The sequence below is a fragment of the Solea solea genome, chromosome 8 (assembly GCF_958295425.1).
Source record: "Solea solea chromosome 8, fSolSol10.1, whole genome shotgun sequence".
NCBI lineage: Eukaryota > Metazoa > Chordata > Actinopteri > Pleuronectiformes > Soleidae > Solea > Solea solea.
The window spans coordinates 3,140,510-3,156,464 of NC_081141.1; the positions used below are offsets into that span (position 1 = coordinate 3,140,510).

At 42.6% G+C, this 15,955-nt stretch overlaps 1 long non-coding RNA gene across 1 annotated transcript in view; it reads left to right on the top strand.

Annotated features, from left to right (window-relative positions):
- LOC131463469 (uncharacterized) overlaps positions 1-15,726 on the top strand; it is a 31,705-nt gene extending 15,979 nt beyond the window's left edge. Inside the window, exon 4 of the long non-coding RNA XR_009241047.1 lies at positions 14,738-15,726. This is a non-coding gene — a long non-coding RNA (uncharacterized LOC131463469). The remainder of the gene's footprint in view (positions 1-14,737) is intronic.
- The last annotated feature ends 229 nt before the right edge of the window (positions 15,727-15,955 follow it).

Here is a 15,955-nt window from a genome sequence, read left to right on the forward strand (position 1 = left end):
ACCACTACACCAAATACATTCCAAACTTAACACACTGGACCTTTTATAATAGCAGAGTTTTAGAAACTGTCTTTTCAGTCACATAATATGAAATCACTTGTAAGTATTGTGTCACATATTCATTTAACACGACATTAAGTCGTGGGGAGAAATCCCAATTGTGCGCATCAATTTGTGGCAGATGCAGAGGAAACATATGGAGTCAAGAGTACGTGATGAACACTAAAAAGACACACACAACACAAGGCTGCCAAAGTTGGAAAGTTGACAGAGATGGATGTCACAGCAGAGATGTGCAAGAGTGGGGAGACTGGTCATAAAGCAGTGATCGATGTGAGCGCTACAAGCAAGGGAATGTGCTTTCAATGTACATCATCCTTCTGTTTGACAGATGGACGTATAGCTGCACAATTCTCATGTTCACTGCTAAATTAAGAAAGGCGGGGCACTAAAAATGTGTTGTTTTTTTTTAAATTTGCATAGTTAATACTACTACGGGCCAGTAGCCATCAGAACCATGCGTTTCAGATTTTCTCCAGATGTAAACGCTTAACAGATCCATCGTGAAAAAGAGAATAGGATAGATAGATAGATAGATAGATAGATAGATAGATAGATAGATAGACCGAACAATTGCTCGATTCATCGAGAAAATAATTAATAGTTGCAGCCCTAGTGAGTTGTTTGATTCTGTGAGTGAAACCAGGACTAGAACAGGACCATGCAAGTGCAAACAATCTACAATTTACTTATAAATGAGTGACTTGACTGTCTCGCAATGCTGTGCCAGTGTTGCTTTGTGGAGCAGGTCTGATCTTGTTAATGAATCAGAAATCTATTTCCATCCAAACAGTCTGGAAGGTTGTGTTCACAGCAGCTTCTACTTTGTTGATGGGCTTCAAATTGTTTGTGTTGCTGTTCCTCAGCACATAAATCAACACATCTGGGAAGCAGCCTCATTGTCTTGATCCACTGAAGGTGTTTAATTACTGTAACTCACACAACCCATGGTATCATGTTGCCTTTCAACACGTACTAATTATAAGACTTTGCACATTTGTTGAAGGGGTAAAAATAAAACTACATGCTTTATCATGTGTCTAATGGAGTTGGCACAAATCAAGTGACGATGGGAATAATTGCTTATTTTCTGCCCCAAAACATTTTAATAACAATTCTGTTCCTGTTTTGTTTTTTTTAGCTACATAAAATAAATGCCGTACTTTTACTTTTATTTTGTCCCAAGAGTCATCGTTTAATAAATGCAGATTTGCTACTGGGTAGACAATTATAGAACTAAGATTTTACAGCATCGCACAGATTAGATGAACATGACAACAGCGTGGTAGAATCAAGCGGGGACCACATGCGTTTTGCTGCTCAGTAGCGGTGATCAAACGCGAATAACATTAAAACAAAATCAGGCAAATCAAACTACACCAAGTGAAGCTTGAGTCTTCTCAAAGCCATGTCAGTCACTGCATGCAATTACAGTCAGAGATGCTTCCATCTGCAGTGGCTTCTGTCTCCATGTTCTCCTCCAATAAACCATCAAAGCTCGTGCATTGTTCAAACCGCAATGAATAGCAAGCCCCTCTACTTAAAGTACCGAAGAACACCATTATATTCTACTCTGGATAAAACACTGATAGGCACATCTTTGATGTACTAGAGGCTTCTTCCCATTAAATGACAGAGATAATGGCTTCTGTCACTAATAGGCAGGAGGCAACTGGAGGCCTTTTCATATAGTACATGTCTGTGTAACATCCCCGCAAATGCCCTGCAAGCTGCTGCTGCTGCTGCTGCTGTGCAAACATTAATATTAAATCTGTAAAACTTGCATGGTACAAAGCAAAGACCTGAGCAAACAAGCTCAGGTGGCTCCAGCACACAGAGGAGCCTGATCTGCCTTTATTCCCCGACGCCCTAGAGACCTACAGGTCGGCGCCGCATGGAACAAGCATGTGTCAGTTTTAAGTCAATCTGATTATTGAATGACTTTGTGAGGAACTTTACAGTGTAAAAGTTTGGAATGCAATTTGGAAACATTTCATGCAGGAATAGACACAGAAACAGAGATGAAAGGTTGAGTGCAAATACTGATGCCTACAATTTAGCATCACAGTTTGTTGGGGGTTTTTTTGCAGAGAAAATTCTGTCTGCAGCTTCCTAATCCAGCCCAAACTGGGACATGAGAGACAGCTCTCCCTGTTTTGGATGAGTACCTCCAGGCAGCTAAAGAGAAGTTTGTTCAGCCTAATCTGTGATGTGTGACTTTTTCCCCTCTGCTTCCCGACTCATGTAATCTGCTGTTTGTGTCGCTTTAAGTCCGGAGTATGGGGTCAAAGCGGGAGACTGCATGATGACGGGAGCTGTCATCTCTGTCCCATCGTTGGGTTCCGCCTGCGGCTAATCCCTGGAGTAATCCCAGCACCACATCAGGGAAATCAGACACACTAAAGCAGAGAGAGAGCAGGGCTTCACAACCTCCTGCACAGCCAATTTATACTGGAGAAACACACACAGTGTCAACACGGCGTCAACAATCACTTTACATGAAAATGCTCTCCCATTTTATGCTTGATTGAGAACTGACACGTCACAACAAATAAAAATGCAACTGAGGACAGTTTGCATTTAAGGTTTGACAGAACTTTCCTCTCTGGGACTAGGATTGAGATTTCTGGCATAAACTAAAACGCAAAAAGAAACCACACATGAATACGATGTATTTACTTTTGAGATTATTTCGGTATTACTACTAATTTAAGGCACGAGAACCAAGGCAGATCCTGGCTTTATGAAACCCTGATGTTTGACTGTTGTGTAAAAAGTTGCTTTTCACCATACAGTGCAACCATTTCTCTCTTTTTTACTTCATTAGGATGCTTTTGATGTCTTTGTGCATTAAGACTGTCTTTCTGGAGGCTGTCAGCTCCACAGCTATCAAGACATTTGTTCACATTAATGATATGAAACAATAATAGCGTCTTGTCAGCTGATTTGTGATTTTTTTTTGTTTTTTTTTTTTTCTAAAATAAGATGCATTTCAGACAAACATTACACAATCGGTTTGTCTGTGCAGCACAGAATCCACAATAATCTGCTCAGTCGTGTCAGTTCAAGTGAAGCGAAGAGTGACCTCGTCATTTTTAATATTCATTCATCAGTATAGAGAAAACAGTTGACTAGTCGTTTTGAACAGACATGGAGCCAACATGATGAGAAGTAAATCTGTGATCATGTGTGATGAACTTTAAAAACTTAAAAAAAAGTTACATCAGTAAAACTAATATGGTATTTAGTATCTGTCCTGTGAAAGCATGTATTATACCATTCATTTCAACAGTTTTATCAGTCATTATCATGACATTATTTCTTCTTCTGGAGGCTCACGAGAGTGCTCGCAGTTAGGAGTTGACCCTGTAAAGTGCTTATTAATATCAGCATAACGTATAATGTCAGCAGGCCACAAACCGTCTCCTTGCCCGTGGTTGTAAAAATCTAAGAATCACCCCAGACGTTCTCTTTTTTTGGTTTGCACAAGCTGTGTAAAGGTTAAGTGGCCAAATGGATAAAAGATGTCTGTTTTCATGGCAGCATCAGTGGCTCCATATAGTGGATTAAATCTGTACTACAATGCAGTTTGGGTGACAGCACTTGAGGTCAGACAAGGAGACGAGACGGATTCTTTTTCTCTGTCGCTGGCAAGCTCAGAGGCCTTGACCCAAATTTAATATGTTTGCTCAAAGGACACGTACATACTCAGCATGAGGAGGATGTTGGCTGCAAAACCTAAACAGTGAAAGAAAACCAAGAAGAGATGATAAAGTGATGTCTAGCCTTGTCTGTAATCGGACAAGTAAACCAAAGGGCAAAGATGGCAGGTTATTTAAGTGCAAGGACGGTTAAGTACAATGTAGGCAGCAGCAAATATATTAATCCACTTTCAGAGTGGTCCATAAATGCTACCCAAGGCTGATGAGGTTGATGGAGGGGTCAGTTTGAGTGAATTGTGACACCCCATCGGTTGCACATTAGGGTCACAAGGTAGACCTCGCTGGAATCAGATTGTCAAGGATGAGAGGAGCCACGGGCGACGTTCAATAAAACATGAGAGCAATCTTCTCACCAGGAGTAAAAGTGGTCGGTGTTTCAGCGTCAGGCAGGCCCAAACAGATTTCCCCTGTGAGCCAAATTCACTGCAGCTGCTCATTCACCACAGCTGGTCGTCCAAGCTGTCAACAAATCGACGGCAATGCCAGAAATAGGGCAGAGATTGGTCAAACCATCGCACAGTCTCTGACCTCTGATAGAGCTTATCTTACCCCAGAAAACGTATATAGAGCTAAAATGATAGTGTGTGTCTGCTCCAGCTACTCTTTCTGCCTCATTAGTCGCAGATATTGGATAGGTTATCTCAGCTTGCGACACATTCTGAGGTTGCAGACGGCTCACCTTATCCCAAGAATGCTGTGGTGGAAAGGTTACATTTTTTTTGCAAGAATATCACACCCGAAATTTCCTTTTTGAATTCTGTGATTACAAAGTGCAAACACCTTTTTTCCCCCCCGTGTGTCTCCCGTGCGCCGGTGAAGGGTGTGTCGGTGATGGCTGCATCCTGAGTCTCTTCCATCTGTGAAGACGGCCTGCTGCGGAGCATGAAATGAGGAGGCAGATGATAAGTTTCTTCCTCACGCTCCAGGGAACACAGTCAGCCATGATGGAGGGAACCAAAATAGGCTGGAATCTCAGAGTTAGATAAGTATGTTTTCACCGGCACCATGACAGCCCATGATCTCTGTTTGGACATGGACACTTGGTTCCTTCAGTCCTGGAATCAGGAAGTTTTTCAAGCTTGATTATGTGGATGCAGTGTGTCTCTACATATATTTGTACTTCCTGTTTTAATTTTTAATTCAAACTGCAAAATGGCTCGCAGCACTGACAGGAAACATTAAAAATCCAAGTCGTCCCCATCAGCGTATTTAAAGGAGCTGTGCAGAACCAGAGGGGCTCCACATCTTAATCCCAATTTCCCCCTGTACTGATAGAGTGCCAAGCTCTGGGAATTACCTGATGAACTGCGATCAAGTCCAAAGGATTAGCAGAATTTTTCTTTTTTCCAAAAGTCAGACTTTTTCTTATTATTTTTTTATTTTCTCCATCTCCGCCGGGTGATTTAGGAAAAGGCCAATAAGTGGATGTCAGAGCACAACTTTAATTTATGTATTTTTCTTTTCCGTGCAGGTTCACAGCAGCATGACATGAAGGCTGAGCAGTTAGTCAGCCATGATATTAGATTTTTTCTCCCCTTATTGCGGACGATGGTGTGCACTTGAGGAGTTTTAGGACAGACAGCATGTCAATCTAACGCCAGGTGAATGGACATATGGCTTTGTATGTAATCGTGTTATGTCATGGAAAATGATCAGGTAAAAAAAGAGGGAACGTTTGGTCAGTCAGACGGAGGTGCAGCAGTGCTGCCATCTAGTGTTTTAATCCTTTACCTCACTGAATATCCATGTTCTGTCCATTTAAGCTTCTCTCTGTGGCAATCGCTGTTTAAAAGCCATGCAATTTACAGTTAAGTTTTTAAAAAAACTTTTTAAAATCTCAAATATTACTCTTTGAGTGTTGAAAAACAGAAATGTAACACATGTAGATATATTGAATTCCTGTATTTAAGATATATGTACATATGATATGCAAAATGTCTCACTGTAGGTGACATTTATTGAACTATCACTTGAATTAGTGACTTATATAATATGTCATGTATTATTGCTGTGTAAATGTTATATATATTACTTGTTTTTTATTCCATTAAGTGGAAAAACATAACCTTTTCAATTTTGGGTGAATCGGTCATTTAAATGAATCTATTACTCATGAGTGCTGTTCGTGACACGTGCTATTCTTGGGAATCCATGTTTATATTTTAGATCCAAGCACCTCTACAGCTATATATATACATACATATATATATATACATAAATGTTACCTATATATATAAGTTATACAAAGGTTTTGCGGAACCTTCTGCGTGACCATTCGCCACTAAACAGGAAGTGCCCTATATGACTTCGGCATACATTGAGTTCCTCCGAATTTCCCGAAACTTGGTGGGAAGATGTTGTAGACCAAGACGAACAAAAAAGTTGACCATAACCATTGCCTCAACTCAACAGGAAGTCGGCCATTTTGAATTTTGGCGTCCATTTTGGCGATTTGCACTCTACGTAAAAGAGCTACACACAGGTTTTGCGGATTTAAAAGTGAGCTGAGGGAACGGCTGCACTCCCCGACTTGCGTGGGGACGCGAGGGCCCTATCATGACTGCGTGCAGTCCTTAGTTATTGTCATTGTTTTGTGGAAGTACAGTGAAACACAGCAGCACGGTGGCAGACGTGACTAAGCATGGACAGAATTCAAAGGTAAAGTCCTACTCTAATTAAATTGTCATTTTCAGATGATACAGACGATCATGACGCCGTATGTTTGGTTACTGCTCGGGCTCAGACAGCTGCTGTGCTGTGGCTCTGCCCGGTGATTGACTGACTGAGCGCGCAGTATGAGCTCCATCAGAACAGAGCCACTTATCACTCCAGGAGCAATAGATGACCCGAGACCACAGAGGTGCAGTCTGGACCGCACGCGGTGTCATCTTTCAGCCGGGCCAGGAGAGACATAGAGAAGTGAGATTTAGAGGCAGCCCTCTTCACATTATCTCTCCCTCACTCCAGCGCTCATGTTGTGATGCTTCCTGGAGTCAAGAGCCACTGGAATACACATGCTACACCAATGTGTGCATACAGTATTTGTTGTAATGGGAATCATTGTATTTATCAGTAAAAATTGTGTGAAATATGTTTATTTATTTAACAATTTTTGGTACCTTTGGTTGCAGGAACTTTCCTTAACGCTAGTTTTTGGTCACAGAGTTACTTTGTCACACCATTCATACTTTATAGAACATTATTTTCTCTAAGTTTAAAGTTTATTATTATTTTGGTTACATTAACATGACAGCATTGTGGCGCATATGATACTAATGTCTTATTTTAAATACGTTAGTACTTTGTCATACTTGCAGTCTAGGAGTTAAAAAGTTTTATTTTCAATAAACCAAATCAAAAAAATATAGAAAATGTATACAAAATGAAAATAAAGTCAAGTTTTTATATACAGTGCTTCACCCAATGTAAGGTTTAGGCCACAATGCCCTAAATTAACAGCGTTGGTCATTAAGAAAATAAAGCAGATTACTATTTCTTGATTAATATGTCAAATTATAGTATTAACTTGCATTCCTGAACAGAAAAAAAATTGTTTTAGTGGTTAATTGATTATAATTATAATTGATTAATTTCTGATTTGTGCTTTTTATTATTATAATTATTATTATTATTTTGTCTTGTATTCTTTCTATGTTCTTTGTTCTTAACTATGAGGTTAGGTTTGATGAACCTTGGCCATTAGAGCATTAGAGCTGCACTCTATCCTGCATGTGCATCAAAATCAATGTACACTACTGACCAAACCGAAGCCCGTCATACATGGAACAACAAGGTCTTAAAATAATTGTCTTCATGTGCGGCTCAGTGAGCTGCTCAGTCTCCTGTTTGTGTGGGAGCGAGCTCTGCAGACACAGACACGTCTTTCCATCCGGGGAGAGCAGAGGTAGCGATGGTGATTTCAGTGGAGCTGACAGGCGCCCACCTCTGATTCAGTGTGATTTATTCCCACACAGAGCCTGGACATGGTCAGTGCATCCACAGGTCAATTTGGCTTAGGTAGATGAGAAGCCGTCTGACTGAGAGAGCGGGGGCCGGCCATGTTCTATTCCCCCCTCTATCAGAGCCCCTGCTATGGTCAATTAATCCTCTGCGCACCAAGCAGAGACTCTGGCAGGGATTTCTGTGTATTATCCCTCTGTGCGTGTGTGCGCGTGTGATCTTATAGCATTGTTGGGACCAGGCTGTTTAAAATCAGTGGAAGTCCTTAAAAGGAATGAGGAAAACAGTGTGTTCAGTATGTTATTGCCCTGTAATGTTTATTAAATCGCATTCATTGACACATACTGCACAATCTTTTCAATGCAAACCGTGGTAAATAGCCCACATTTGCCCAAAATGTTAGCTTCACTTTGGTTTTCCATCCATCCATTTTCTACCACTTTATGCTCCACAGGAGGGTCGCGGGGGGAGCTGCGCCAATCCCAGCTGACATAGGACCATTCACTCTCACACCTACAGTCAATTTAGAGTAGTGGTCTCAAAGTTTCATGTGGCAATTTGTAATGAGTCATTTCTGTATGTTTTTTTAAATTAATAGATTCATTTTGCATCATTAATATGTTTTTTTTCTATTGAATATTAAAACAAGCACTTTTATTTTGAAATGATCCAATCCAACTTTATCTGTGAAGCACTTTAAGACAAACCCAGTGAACCAAAAGTGCAATCTCCATGGACTATGATGTTTGCAGATGACATTGTGATCTGTGGTGAGAGCAGAGACCAGGTGGAGGAAAAGCTCGAGAGGTGGAGATATGCTCTAGAAAGGAGAGGAATGAAGATTAGTCGCAGCAAGACAGAATATATGTGTGTGAATGAGAGGAACCCAAGTGGAACCATGAGGCTACAGGGAGTGGAGATAAAGAAGGTGGAGGATTTTAAGTATTTACGGTCAACAGTCCAGAGCGGTGGAGATTGTGGAAAAGAGGTGAAGAAACGTGTTCAAGCTGGTTGGAATGGGTGGAGAAAAGTGTCAGGGGTAATGTGTGATAAAAGAGTATCAGCCAGAATGAAAACAAAGATATACAAGACAGTGGTGAGACCAGCGATGCTGTATGGTCTAGAGACAGTGGCACTGAGGAAAAGACAGGAAGCAGAGCTGGAGGTAGCAGAGATGAAGATGTTGAGGTTCTCTTTGGGAGTGACGAAGATGGATAGGTTCAGGAATGAGTCAATCAGAGAAACAGCACATGTTAGATGTTTTGGAGATAAGGTCAGAGAGGCCAGAATGAGATGGTTTGGTCATGTACAGAGGAGGGATAGTGAGTATATTGGTAGAAGGATGCTGGGGTTGGAACTGCCAGGCAGGAGGTCTAGAGGAAGACCAAAGAGAAGGGTTATGGATGTAGTGAAAGAGGACATGAAGTGAGTTGGTGTGAGAGAGATGGATACAGAGAACAGGGTTAGATGGAGGAGGTTGATTCGCTGTGGCGACCCCTGAAGGGAGCAGCCGAAAGGAAAAGAAGAAGAAGAAGAGCTCATATCGTCCAAAGCAACTGTTGCTTTTCCCAAAAAGGTTGGCCTTTTTTTAACTTGACTGGCCCCCGACTGACCAGACGAGACACCCAGTGGCTCACAGGTCATTTGAGTTTGAGAGTGTCCAATTTACCTAATCCAATATCTCTCTCTCTGTGTCCTCATCGTGCAGGCTGCAGGATCCAGATCCAGTTCAAAGCTAATGTTATCATTATTATTATTGCATTGGATGGGATTTAACAAACTTTTGGGCTCTCACATCTTCCAGGCTTAGTGTGGTCAAAGAGCTGCCCTCCTCCCACCTCATAATCCTTAACACGGGCACACGTCTTCAGAATTTCAGATTATATGGATTATAGGGTCAGTATCTGAGTGTCAGATGAGGCGCATCTCTCCATCTCTCTTCCCCTTCTCTTACTTTTATGGTCCACCAAAAAAAAACGTTTCATCCTGTGTTGTCCTTCTCCTTTCCCACCGGAGATGAGTGACACATCAGAGACATCCCTCAGCTAATCCTGTCCTCTATGCTCTGTGAAAGTAAGCTGCAAGCCTCAAGCGCGTATACACACTTTATTTGTTGTCATTTGAAATCATACTTTATGTCAGATGACGGGAGTCCCCCTTTTAACAGTCAGCGATGTGTTTCTCAGAAACAGAAGAACATCAAAGAGAGACAAGAATTCCTCCAGGTCTAATAGTTGGTTATTGTTGGATTTGCTCCAGGAGATACTGATGATGAATGCACTGGCAGCGTGCCTTTGTTTTGGTTTGCATATTTTCTTTAAAGCTTCCCACACTGCTGTCATTACACAACACAGGGGATGACATAAGCATGACATATCACAGTTCCCGATTAATTCATTTACTTTTTGCTAAGACTTATTTGTCCAGCAGGTGGTGCCAGGGAGCTGGTGATCCTCCAGCCACAGACTGTGAATGAACAGGCCTGTGTTCCCAGTGTTTTACCTGACCTCCCATTCCCCTCTGCTGCACACACCTTGTCAGCAGGTCGGCCGTTATCGCTCCCTGGCTGAAAGTGAGCCATTGAGTGCACACTTGACCTTGTCATTATCTTGTACCTGGCTTTGTTTCCACTCTCCTTTCTCTCTTTTGTTTGTTCCTTGACTTTCCCTCTCTCTACACTGTTTGCACAAAGATAAGAGCAGAGTTTATTTACTGCCCCCTCAACATTTACTGCAACACACCCTCTCTTCTTTCCTGCCCTGCGCTTTGTTATAGAAAAGGAAGCCTTGTATTTAGGCCCCCGACCATAACCCTTCCATGTTGGTTTGAGTTCTAATATTCGGCAACCGCTAAATCCTCCTTCTTTCATGCGCCAAATACAGCAAACACGAGACACAAGATCATACTTTATTAGTAAGTACAAAGCGTTTTTAAGTCATGGGTGGCTGCTCTTCCTGTTAAACACATCACATACAAAGACAGAGTGCACACTTCAAAGGAGGTCTGGAAGAGGAGGAACAATTAACGTATTGATGCATTCATAGCTTTCACTCTTGTAATATTTTCACGAGACACTCGTTTGATATCCGGAGCAGCTTTTATTTTTGTCTTGTGCAATGGATACGGGGAAACAGGGATGCAGTCGAGTTTCAAAGTCACTTTTGGAATAACAATAAGCATATGCTACCCATAAACCAAGCCCTAATATATCTGTCCATCAAAAAGCTCACTGACAGCATAAGGGGAGATAGCGCTCGCCTTTGATTCTAATGCTAAGAGCATAATTTATGGACAATGCTTGAATGGCTTTTTAAGTAAGAATAGATTAAAGGAAGTTGCGTGCGCGAGGAGTCGAGAAACTCTTGGGACTGCGAGAGAGTTGACGAACAAGGGTGGGTGCAAAGAGTGATTAGCTCCATCGATATATCGTGCTAACAAAATAGTGTGCCAATCACAGTCACCCTTTGAGTTTTCTTCTCTTTTTTTTCTTTTTTTTTGTAAATATGAAAGACCTTGTCCTGTCAGTGACTTCAAACGTGGCAGCAGCAGGCCTCATACCAGGCCATGGCGTCTCCCTGAGCAGTTCCCCTCCATACATCAAACCCTGGCTGACAAAAGAAGCGCTAGGTGGCATAATGAGGCACATCGCTTCTTTCAACTGCGCGTGAAGTGCGACATTCTCTGTCATCTTGTGTCATGTGTCGACACTGCCGCCTGTGTGCGAGGCGAGACGACCGGACAGTCCCGACAGACACCATCCCCCCCCACACACACACATCGGCCCCTCACTCCTTGGACACTCGCCACTGAAAGAAGCATCAAAGTCCAACAAGTCCCTCAGAGTCAACAGTCGTGGATGTGTTACACATGACTCACACAAGGAGAGGAGAGACACTTTTAGTGCAGAATCTCCCTCTTGCAGCTTCCTTAAGATATTTAATTGTCTGATCTATGTCCAGAGGAAATCAACTACAGACTAAAACTAAACAGATTTTCTGACTTGGGAGTCACAGATGCAGAAGATGCAAAAGATACTAGAAGATACGGCCTGCTTTGTGATTCTCAGGTCACGTTAGAGGCAAAACGGACTGTTTATTTCATGGACTATAGGTCAAACTAAGCTTGCCAGGATCCCATGTAATACTCCCATCCACTGCCCGGCAGATAAGATCCCTTGGAGGGATCGAAACTATGCAGCCTTGTACTGTGCCGCTCGTAAAAACCATAGCGTTGGAGCCAATCCAGTGAGCTATGAGATGCTTCATAATAGTGTAAATCTGAAATGTGAATCTTCCAAAGGCACAGAAAGAAAAAAAGAATCCAGCATGTCTCAACACAACCGTGGAAAAAAAAAAAGTCTGGTTTCTGCTCCCTGGAAGCTTCCACAAAAGCTTTATTCATATTCACACACCATTCATCCCAATTCATGGCATAATATAATTGGACAGGTGGATTGATAATCTAATATGGCTTAGTTTTTTCATCCTGTTCCTCTCACTTTTCAAATAGTTTACTCGGAGCCCGAGGGTGTGAGCCATCCTGTTTTCTATGGCCACTAAAATACCTCAGAGCATGCAGTGCCTCGCTCGCTGCCAGAGAGGGAGGCGAGTATTGTTTTCATGACAGAGATCAATGGGTGGGTGAATGTGCTTTAATTCTGCAGGAGCTCCTCTCCCAGGCTAATAAATGCAAGCCTCCCTGCTGACTGGGCTGTCGTGCTGAGCCCAGCGGGGGTCAGCCTTTTTGTGTTCCTGTGCCCAAATTATGGAACCATCAATACGCTCCCTGGAACCAGTCAATAGAAGCCCGCTTTGTGGCCGAGGGGAGACCGACTTCAAGGCGGATCCAAAAAGAGAGGAAAAAAAATCCTAATCTCCGACACATTTTTACGGAATCGGATCAGAATCGGAACGCACAGATGTAGTATACATTCAAACACTGTGCAGATATCGGGTGTGTGTGCGTGTGTGTGTCAGCAGCACACAGTCGCACCCAGACAAACCTGTTCGAGCACTTTGTCGATAATTATTTTTTACACGCAAATAGTTTACAGAGTCAGAACCTATGAGGGGATGAAGTGGATGTCACATTCGTGCAATTTGTAATCAATCGAATTGCTAAATAATCTATAACTGTGTAAGTTCAGCCAATAAAATCTCCGTGCTTTGTCTTTAAGATCTCCAAAAACAACGTGTTTCGACAACGCATTGCATTTCTCTTGCCTGAACCAGGGGTTGTGAAAACTTTCCTTTGACAATACGCAGGCAGGGAAAACTGTTGCCATGCACGAGTGTGTTTCCTCACTGCCGTACTGCTGCTTGTAGCATCAAGTGAATTATTAAGTATTCAGTATCAAAAAGCTTGTAAAACTCCATCCTCCTCAGAAATTTCAAAGTTTTTTTCTTTCCCTCCTTCCTTTTCTCTCCTCTCTTTTTTATTTTTTTTATTTTTGTTGGTTTCTCAAACATCAAGTTTGTCTCTGGATTTTCAAACGGGTTAAAAAATAAGAGTTTCCCCAGCTTGCAGGCGTATTCAAAGGCCGCGTTCTTCAGATGTGCCACCTTGCAGCGTGGTGGTGGCTGTGCAGGAACAGGATCATTCAGATATGCTAATGGATCAGCGGGGTTGCTCCAAGCGTGGCTTACCCTGCTTTAAAGACAGCTGCCTTCTCCCTTTCTTTTCATGCCCTACTCACAGCCTGTCTCTCCCTCTCCCACTCTAAATTGATAGCAGGTTGAAATTTAATAACCATTATATTTCGACTAATTAGACAGATAGAGCAATTAGGCGGGTGCATGTAAGTCCAGTTTGTGAAATGTATGAGACAAAGAGAGTTCAGAGGATGAGTTTTGAGCAGCCAGTGAACACAGCTGAGGTTCGAGTCGGCACAGTGTAATGATATCATGCTCAATGCAGAGAAGTGCAAATAATAGAGCCAGTGCACACTGGCCCTCCCCTTGGCAAAGTGGCCCTTCTGTGTCAGTGCTTGTGTGTGAGTCGCTGGCTCTGCCGCCGGAGCCCCAGTCCCACACTCTCCTGGGCTATCTATTCTCTCCAGCCAGAGTCATGCTGCGCAGGAATCCTGGGTGATTGGGTTTCTTTCAGGGGCCTTATAGTCAGTCATAAATCGGAGGGGATCCTGCCCGGCCCCTCGCTCTCGCCCCTAACCCTGGCTCCAGCTGGCAGTGGACGATTGTTGGAGAGCCGAGGTCATTGCAGGGTCGCTCTCTATGGCGCTTCTTAACTCCCCTTGCCTATTTTTTTTCCACCCCTCCTCTGCCCTGCACTGTTCCCCCCCCCCCCCTTTTCTCTCTGTCCCCTAACTGGGGTTGCTAGGGCTTGGTATTTGCTTTTTAAGACCATGTTGTAATTACAGAGGAGCTCTGCTCCCCTTGCTGCCTCTGGTTCCCTGATTCTGGTTCCCTGGCAATCTTATCCTCCACCACAAGCTTGTGTGTGTCCTCTTCTCTGGACACACACACACACACACACACAGTCAAATTTCATAACCTTTTACACACGGAAGAACAGGGTGGCCACCTCGCACCCTCCAGACAGCAGCAGTGAGATCACCATCAACACAGGAAATACAACTGTCAGTGTGGAGGCCCTGGTATACGTCCCCGCACATCGTGCACACGTGCAAACTGAAGTGTTGAGTATTAAGACCCGCTCACCAAACAGAGAAAACACATTTAGACAACAGAAGATGGTGAAGCGAGATACTACAGGACCCTGAAAAAAGGCTCGTCAGTTTTGTATGAACACAAATCCGCTCAGAGTGGACAGTCATAAATGGAAATCAACAAAATCAGGTGCTTTACTGTATGGCATTGATAGCTGAAAGCTGCTAACGCTAACATACAAATCCCTGCACCCCTGCATCGGACAATTAAATTCAAATATCATTTTTGCACGAGCATTTAATCCCGTATAGGCTTTATATTAAATATTATAAACATTTGCAATGTGGCTAAAACTTTGATGTGTTGTAGGGGATCCACGCTGCAGAGAGCACGAGACAGCAGTGCACAGGTCTTTTCTATGGTCGTTCACCCCTCTGCCAACATCTGGGACCATAAACCAAGATCAGAATGTGACAGTGAAAACAATACGGCTGTGACAACAAACAGTCACTGGGTAATAAAAAAAAGGAGGTGGAGTGGTCTTAAAGCATAGGTTGTTGAGTGAACAGTGAGTTATGTAGTGTCTGTTTCTTTGTATGTCTTGGTTTGTTTTGACGTGTTATTAAATGAAAGGTGTAGAATGTGAACAGCAAAATAATGCCGGTAGAAAAACACCAACATTTACTGCTGCTGCTGCTGCTGCTGCTTTAACTGTCCTGGGTCCATGGGTCGAAAGCCTGCACTGCGTGGCTAATCATAAATACGCTGTGTAGTGTTGGTATAGCCCAATAAAGCACGCGCTGGAACAAAATTATTATATCCACATCACAAATCCTTTAAAGTGAGCAAAATATTTGACGGTGTGCAGAGGCTTGTCGTTCCCCCGGCACACATCAAAGCCATCTGAACCAAAATATCACATAAATGCGTACAGTGTGCATTGTTCCCTGTGAAATGGCATACAGAGCCATTGTTCTATTTCAGTTTGCTTCAATCTCCTCCGTTGCATCCTGAGTCATCGCTTCGCTGTTTTGATTTCTGGCAAACAGTATGAGCGCCAGGGACGCCGCTTCCTCCCGCAAGACAGATGGGAACAAACCCAGTATGATCACTTCAAATAAACAGGACGCCATTAATTGTGTGCCCCGACAATTGATGTGCGTCCCCTTGGTATTCAATGAGAACTTGATTCATCGTTTTAGTGGTATGAGTCGTTGCCAATGAGGAAGAGATGAGTTGTCTGGCAAGGAATAAATCACTGGTTGAAGCCCAAATTACTCTGCAGAGACCCGGCTAATTCATAACTATGCACAGTTAATCCATTTAAATTATAGCGCTGTGAGAACTGCATGTCCAACCCAAGAAAAACAAACAACGTCGAGAAAACTCTCTTTCAATATTGTGTTTTTAATATAGTAAATAACAAAATCCAGACTCGAAACTAACCTTGTATCATACGTGGATTAGAGGTGGATATTAAACGTTGTGTGTCCATTTAAACGTATGGTATGTGGTTTTATCAATTAAAACCACATACCATACATCAATTAATGCTTATGAGGCACTTATTAAAGGTTAAGTCAGGTT